Source organism: Trematomus bernacchii, unplaced genomic scaffold (assembly GCF_902827165.1).
Source record: "Trematomus bernacchii unplaced genomic scaffold, fTreBer1.1, whole genome shotgun sequence".
NCBI classification, from domain to species: domain Eukaryota; kingdom Metazoa; phylum Chordata; class Actinopteri; order Perciformes; family Nototheniidae; genus Trematomus; species Trematomus bernacchii.
The window spans coordinates 1,086,683-1,095,644 of record NW_022987705.1 but is presented as its reverse complement, the minus strand read 5'-3'; positions in this window follow the sequence as shown (position 1 = coordinate 1,095,644).

Below are 8,962 nucleotides of genomic sequence, written 5' to 3'. Positions count from 1 at the left end.
TGAAGTTATGATAAAACCGTGTTTCAAGGCGAGCATTGTGTTGCCATGGCAACGGCATATGAAGAAATCTCAAAACTGTCCCGTAGATGTCTTCACGGCTGGACTGTTAGCACACATGTGAAGTTTGAGCACTTTTTGAACATTTCATAGGAGTTATACATTACATTAGGAGGTTACATTACTCTCTCTCTTCTCTCTCTCTTTTCTTGATCTTCGGCATATGATGATGACACCCCATAATTGACGTAGAGCTGTTGAGGGCAGGACCATTAACCTTTATCTGAAGTCTGCTGCTCTGAGCATGTCAGTTGGAGTGATGACATCATCGTGTTCCATGACACAGGTGTTTATATTTGAGCTAACGAGGTGTGCAGAGATCAAAGGTTTCCATTGTTCTGAATGAGAGATAAACCTCTTACATGTGAACGTTTTGTGGAAGAACCATAACAGATATCTGTGAAAACGTATCTATATCTCAAAACGTGAAGCATGTCAAGGAAGTTGAGTATCTGAAGTGTAATTTTTGTTTACTTTCGGGTTAATAATGTGGCCTTTTTGGCAGTTTAACTAAAGGTGTGCGGCTGCTGCCGTGAGGAAATATCAGCCTGAAATTACAATGGGTTTTAACGGAGACATGTTGAACGTTTTTGTCACTTCATGCCCTCAAGAGGCATTTTGTTTAATTATTTTTGCTTAATTATTTGTCATTTTTCAAGCTACGAGATGTTTTCCTACGTTTGTCATGAAAAATTATGTCTCAGGAATGTAGGGTTTGGGAATTATGGCAGTTTTAAAAAAAAATATCAAGGCAAATTTCAAGATTTGCTCCACTCTAGCTGTGACATCACGCACTCTAGTTAATGTTAAAATCTGAAGAAAACCTCTTTAACAAGGTCTGAACAATGTTTAATATCTCTAAAAGTAAGAATCAGATTTAAAAGTTGTGTTACACGAATAATGTCAGAAAGATGTGTAACATTTTAAAGTTGGAATGAGGTTTCTGAGTGAAAGTATGAATGAACAGTTAGCAGTTGAAGTCGCATGAAGATTTGTTGAAGTCTGAAGAATTTCTCCATTGATTTCAATGGTTAAAAATGTGATGTATTATGGGATGTATCTCTGGAATTATGAAAGTTATGAATGATAAAAGTAATAGCCATCGATTCCCGACCGAGCTGAACGTTTTGATGTTTGAACAGAGTTTCTGCGATGTTGAATGTGGGAGAAGAAGAGGGCCAAAATAAGTGGGCGGAATAATAAACTTTTTGTCCGTAGCATAACATATAGTTGAAATGCTGTTATCAGCATTCCCACAAAATTATAAAAAGTCCAAAGGTTAATGTTTTAAATTCCCTTTAACAAATACATGAGCAAAAAAATTGAGGTTTAGGCCTACAACTAGCCCTTTTAACTCTGTCAAAATCACATAAGGGATTTCTCGATGCCAAAAAGCCGTGTGACTGAAAAAGGTGGGTTAGACGCATGCCTACCGTTTTAAGAAGCTTAAAATGTTTTTCTCAGGGTTAAGACAGAGGAAAAGAAATATACAATGAAAATAACAACAATAATGATATCTAAGTGCCAGTATTTGTTATGCAGTTTCAAAGTGGTTGTCAAAAGACTTGCAGTGGTCATTCAAATCTACTAAGGGGACCTATCATGCAAAATGCACTTTTGTACGTCTTTTATACATGAATATGTGTCCCCGGTGTTCCAGGGAACTCACCAAGTGTCAGAAAACACAACCCTCTCTATTTTCCTCTAAAAAAGGGGCTGCAACGGATCTGATACAGACTGATCCAGATTTGAACACTTCTATGTCGTCACAGAAGTGGCGCTACGGCTATTGGGCCAACTCTCCACCTATCAGGGGAATGTGGGGTTGGGCCACGGCCGGCCATTGCCGCTCGAAAGCGCTGGAGACGTTGTAGTACATATGCCAGGCCTGTAAGTGGCGCTGTAGTCTGCCACAAAAGCAGCGAAGAAGACTTCCGGCCCATAGTTACCATGGTAATGGTACCCTTCTGTTTATTCTCCGCTGTGGCTTTTTTTCTCCCTCCCCGAGGCAAGCGTTTGCTCCCGCTGCTTTAATTAAATGCAATCCCTCCCCGTCGAGGCAAGCATTGTAATTCTCTCCGGTTAGTCCACCAGCAGGACTAAGGAACCCTTAGAACGAGGGGACCGTGCGGCAGAGTTTCAGTTTCAGTTACTTTCGCCGGTCAAGATGTCCGTTAAAGTTTAAATCTTCCGGACAAAATTAGAAAAGTGCCGGTCAAAGGTCTTCTTTGTTATTTATTGAGCTTTAAAACAAATGAATAACGACTCTATATAATAAAACACGGAGGACGGAGATCTCTTTTTCTCCCCCTCTTCTGACAGCCCAGCAGCTGATCAGAGCACGGCTCACCTCTCCTGCAGGGGGGCGTGGTCAGCAGAATCAGACCCGTAGACAGCAAACAGCACATAGAGCGAAATGAGGCATGGCTAAAATGCATGATCTGTTTGGTATTTTGAAAACAGAAACGTATAAATATTATTTTATAAATAGTAGATTTGAAATCACACTTACCAGTCTCTGAAGATCTGTTGCGTATTCCTGATGCATCCAGGTGTCCCCCCCGTGATGGGAGAGGTTAGGAAGACATCAAACTCCTCCAAGAAACATGGAACATTGTATTATAGAAGCCTCTGAAACCCTCGCTCGTCCTGCAGGGTTGTCTGCTAGAGCCCACCGAGCAGAAAGATGAAGAGAAGAACCCCCTCTCATCAGAAAGGTGAAGAGAAGCATCCCATCTCGAACGACCTCGTGCTTCCTTGCACGTGGCTGGGGGTGCTCTCTGCACCCGGAGAGTGTGACCCTCTCTCTCTGACCCTTGGCCTTGAGAGCTGTCCTAGTTATTGGGTTAACACCCGATAGGGATGTTTTTCTGTGAGTGAAGACAACTCAAAGTAATGGATTAGCACATTATCATTTAATTACAAAAATAGGATAGGCCCCTCAGAATTATTTGGGAGCCTTCCTGACACATGCACATTATCATTTTGAAGGTTTGTGTTAGTCATTGAACATGCAAGAATCATATACTCATCAGTCCATAGCAGAGACATGTTATTGTAAGTTAAAGGTGAGCTTGTCCCTGTGGCTTGTCCCCTTCTCAATGATTCTAAATGTATATTAATTCACCATTTACCTTTTGATAAAATATTAGTTTATCAGAAATATTTAGTCTCTTCCATAAAACATAGGTTTGAGAAATAAATTACCCAATATAAAATCAATTACTCAATATAATTGACTCTTCCCTCCCTTTTCTTACAGGTACATATGAAATAATAACTTAGGAGTCTATTTAAACATGGTATAGTTTATAATCTATTAATCGAGAAGACTCAGTATCACCTGTGTGCAGCTTACAAAAAACCATTGTGAGAAACATATATTATGCAGGAAATTGATACATTTGTTGAAAAACAAAGCATATCTGATTTGGGAGGAAAAGTTTCATCCCTTTAACATCTGAGTTATTACTGAAGGCATAGCATGAATGATACTGGGTGTCTGAGGGTGACTGAGGGTTACTGAGAAATGTCAAACAAAATCAAAACCTTACATTTGAAAACAGGTTTGCATTCCTCCACTTAAGGTGACGTTATCATTGGAAACAATAAAAGCTAATTGTTTTGATGTAGAATCTATATATTGAATCGTTAGAGCAGAACAGATTGGTTGTATTGTGGCCTGAGTTTTGTGCAGCCTTTAGTTTTACCAGGTGGAAACATTGTCTATATAATGTGAATACATGTAGAACTAGACATTAAGAGACCCCTGACATTAGGCCTATTTGAAACAATAGTAGGGGCTTTTACCAGCTCGCCAACTTACAGGCATCCTCTGCATAGCAGTATGAATAGCCTTAAAAACAACCCACTCTGCGGTAACGAGAGTCATGTATCTGAACCAAATGCCCTAAGTGAAGCCGTTAGTCTCATCTGACTGACCCAAGGGTTGGTGCTGGTGTGACAGGGAGGCTTCCAAGTGTTCATAGCAGATGTCATGCTTTCAGTTCATGGCTCAGTGGGGGGGAGCAGACCCATGTGAGACAGTATCAACGGCTGTAATGTTCAGTTTGAGGAGTGTCATTCTCTCTGGGAGCAGGAAATGGTGTCCATTCAGACCAGACCATTAATGTCATGTAGAGCAGCCATAGCATCTCTGTGACTGCACTCAGCCGGACTGCCGCAGGGCAGAACTGGGTGACTTTTAGTGAAGCCGTCCAAGGCCATAGACAAAATGGAACCACGTACTAACAAAAGGGACACAAGGTCATCAATGTCTCTCTTTACCTTTAGCCTAATTGTAAAACAAATTAGTGGAAGAAATGTGGAACACTAATCCATCATCATGTGACATTTAGAGTTAATTTAAATAATTACTTATGGGTTGAAGTCAAATTAACATTAACATTAGAACTAAAGTCAGTCAAAATTGGACTTGCACGGATCAGAATCTAATCAATACACCATTTTCCCAGCTCTGTAATGAAAAAGATATCAAGATTAGGTACATTACAGGAGTGTTAAAACATCCAAACATGCACACTTATCTTATTCTAGTAGAGATTAGAGGACAGGTCTAATGTTGTGAACAAAATGATCAAGTCAAAGTTATTTTTATCTAATGTACCACATTTAATTTAACAATTAATCTTAAATTACTAATAACTTTAAAGAAGGCAACAATTTACAATGTGGATAAGGTGACTACTTATCCAAAGTGTGTGGGTGTGGGTGTGTGAACAGCTTGTCTGCCCAAGGTTAAAACATTTGGGACAGCAGTGAGAATGTTATGAGAAACAATTTGTTGCTTCGACTGAACTCGAAAGAAGCTGAGATTAGAACATTTGAAATAAATCAAAACACTTGTACATTAATTAAATACATTTGACATTTAGCTTGAGCTGGGTTCAATACTTTCTTTATGGTATTTAAATTGGGCTCAAGTAGAACCTTTACATGGATTTGGCTTGCAACACAAAGTGATACCGATCTCTGTCTGTTATGATTTGAAAGTCTCATGATTTAAAGTGTAGGGCTGTGAAGGAGAGGCCCTTGGAAAACAACCTCTACTTCTTTAACTGTAATTACTTATTGTAAAGAGATTGCAACATTATACTTTTTAAAGAATTGCTCAATTCATTTAACACATTTATTATGCACACTGTAATGAAAACGTCAACAAATATATTGATCCTGGCTTAACCAGCGACCTTTACTCTTTTGTTCATAAGCTCGGTTTCAGAAAACTTGTCAGTAGTTTAACAACTATTAGAATTTTAGTAATGTCTATGGAGACCAATTGGTTGATACGAGAAATCATTTGAAGCAGTTTAATAAAGAATGTTAAAGGGCCCATGTCATGGCCATTTCCACTGATCATAATTACATTGTTGAGGTATACTAAAATAGATTTATACTGTGCAATTTTCCAAACTCACATTGGTTTCGCATACAGCATCTCTGTCAAGCATGTGTATTCAGCAGTATTCACTTTCTCCACTAAACGACTCGTTGGAGCTCTTGCCCCCCCCTCCCTGTGAGCCTAGTGTGCTCCGATTGGTCAGCTCGGCCACTCGTTCTGATTAGTCAACCACCAGAGAGGCTGCGCCCATGTCAGTGCTTTTCCCGGCTGCTCTCAGCGTAACATCAGTCTTATCATGGCGTCGGTACAGCGGTATATTTTATATACATATATATTTTTAACTGTTGTTATAGAAGAGTGTGACGGCCTCAGGGCCTTTGTCTTACGGTGGGGTGGAGCTGAAGAGGGTAATCAGCGCGATCACGGACACCTCCGTAGCCGGTGCTATTAATCCCAGCGGCCCGGAGTCTCTCTCCAAAGCGGCTGCAGAAGGACGAACTGAGCGACCCTCTCCCCTCGACCACCTGTCTCTGCATTTACTACAATAAATGTGCCGTGGTTTTGTAAACTCGTGTATGTCTCCTTGTCTTTCCGTTGTGGCCTACGAGCTACTCTCATAACAAAGAGTAAGTTATTTTTACCCGTTATAAACTACTACTGTTTGATGAGAAATCAAATCATGGTTTGCTATATATGAATTCAGGGAAGAAAGGATAGGCCTACTAAGTATTTCCATTAAACTTTATTTTTAGAAATGTACAAAATGAACATAAATATACATATATACACGGTATATCATCCATTCCTCCTCCTCGCATCTTGCCTGCGCACAGTCGGTGCGGTGCCTTTTAGCACCCTCAGTAGTAGTAGAATCCCTTCCCCGTCATGGATTGTCCGCCAGGATCTGGCTGGACGAAATCAAATGCAAATCACAAAATATTAGAGAAACTTAGTTGTTTTAGATTCGTTAGTAGTAGTTGTGTAATGAACAGCTTGCCTGCTAATATGCTAACCTAGCTTTGTTTACCTTGGTAGCTAACACGATATGAATGTTAGCTTGGAGGAAAGGCAACTATAATGCAGTGTAATAAAACTACTATGAACAAAAGCTAGTGGTTCATATTAGGCTAGCAATAACGTGTTTATAATTGCAATCGTATACGGGTATTCTGCTACGTTCGGTCATACAATGTAACTTGCATGAATACATTGTTTTGCGCTAGCATACAGCTAGCCTCGTTAGCTACATGCAGTATATGTACGGTCACAATGTACGGTAAATCACAGTACAGTATACTGTATGAGTATTCCGTGTGTGTGACTGCAGACATTCTCCTGCCATGACAAACATGTAAGGCCATCTGCTGACATTGTAGTTGATATATTTAAACGCTAGCAACGTAGCATCACAAAAATGTTTTTCTGACCGAAACTAGCTCTAGCTCCGTGTGTTAGATCGCTACGCCAGCTATAATGTAATTACGTTTCGCGACTGACCGGCAAATCACCCGGAGTATACTGTCAATAGGTATTTTGTGTGTGAATGCAGACATTCTCCTGCTATGAGATACATGTATGCAAGGCCATCTGCTGATATTAGAGTTGATATATGGAAACTCTAGCAACTTAGTTAGCACTGTGTCAATGGCTTAGCAGTCCAACACAGTTTACACATTTAAACAGTCTTGTTTGATAAATACACAAATAACAATGCAAACTTACAGGTTGTATACCCAGATCTTCCCCTGCTCCAAACGGTCCAAACAAGCTGTGCATATCCGGCCTCAAACTGGGCAATGTTTTGGAAGCTTTCGTCTGTGAAATGCCGGTTCTTCGAACCTCTGGAGGAGGAACACGACGCTGCTGGTGTGGCCATAGCTCTTCGGGATTGGTCCATTTCGTTCCGGGTACCGCATGACATCAAGTGATATTTAGTATGTTTTCAAGCTAGTGTAATCACTTTTGGTGTGTTTTAACTCTGTTTTCTAGCTATAGTTTAGTTTAGTTTAGTTTAGTTTCATAAAAATTATAATTGTTTTGGACATATGAATGTGATAAACCCTCAGCATCCATATAGGTCAGTGGTTAGAGCTGGTGGCCAATGTGCGATGTCTGCTGCCAAGTACACAGGTTTGAATCCTGACCCCGACAAAGTGATAAGCGATGTCATCCCCTAACCCAAATAAAAGTATCCTTACCTGAAAACAAAAATTCATCCATGTTGCATCTTTACGTTTCCACACTGGCACAAACTAAACACCGAAGAACACCGAATAACTATTTTATCAGTGTAATATGTTAAGGTCAACGTCATATACAGTCTATGGTCAAGGTACTTCTACTTTTACTAAAGAATGTATAACACAACCTATAACAATCAATCGTGTTTCAAAAGATCGTTTTATTATTTTTGTAAACTCCTAATATGCAAAAGAACTACAGCTAAGTGCAGTGAATTAAATGAAAGTATTTTTAAGGAGTACCTGAACATTGTAATTACGTACGATTTTGAGTTACACAATGGGTATGTATCTAAGTAAATAATTTGTCAGAGGAGAACTGGCATGCTGCTGCTGTTTAAAGGGCAATGTAAAAGCACTTGGGTATATTGCAGCTTTGTTATCAGTTTATGACAAAGATGTTTTATTTCAATGCATGTTGGCAAGGCAAGGCAAGGCAAGGCAAGGCAAGGCAAGGCAAGGCAAGGCAAGGCAAGGCAAGGCAAGGCAAGGCAAGGCAAGGCAAGGCAAGGCAAGGCAAGGCAAGGCAAGGCAAGGCAAGGCAAGTTTATTTATATAGCACCTTTCAACACAAGGCAATTCAAAGTGCTTTACAAAAATGGAAGACATTATGAAAATGGCATTTAAAATCAGTCATTAAAAAGAAAAGATAATAAAATAAACATTAAAAGAAAAAATACATGGATAAAATTTAAAGTTACAGTGCAGTTTAAGATGTGAATAGTTCAATTAAAAGCAGCGGCAAAAAGAAAAGTCTTCAGCCTGGATTTAAAAGTAGTAAGAGTTGCAGCGGACCTGCAGGTTTCTGGGAGTTTGTTCCAGATATTTGGAGCATAATAACTGAACGCTGCTTCTCCATGTTTAGTTCTGACTCTGGGGACAGAAAGCTGACCAGTCCCAGAAGACCTGAGAGTTCTGGATGGTTCATAATTTAGCAGTAGGTCAGACATGTATTTTGGGCCTAAACCATTCAAAGCTTTATAAACCAGCAACAATATTTTGAAATCTATTCTTTGACACACAGGAAGCCAGTGTAAGGACTTCAGAACAGGAGTGATGTGATCCACTTTCTTAGTGTTAGTGAGGACTCGAGCAGCGGCGTTCTGAATCAGCTGCAGCTTTCTAATATATTTTTTAGTGAGACCTGTAAAGACACCATTACAGTAGTCGAGTCTACTGAAGATAAAAGCATGGACAAGTTTTTCCAAATCCTGCTGTGACATTAGTCTTTTAATCCTAGATATGTTCTTTAGGTGATAGTAGGCTGATTTAGTAACTGTTTTAATGTGACTGTTGAAACTCA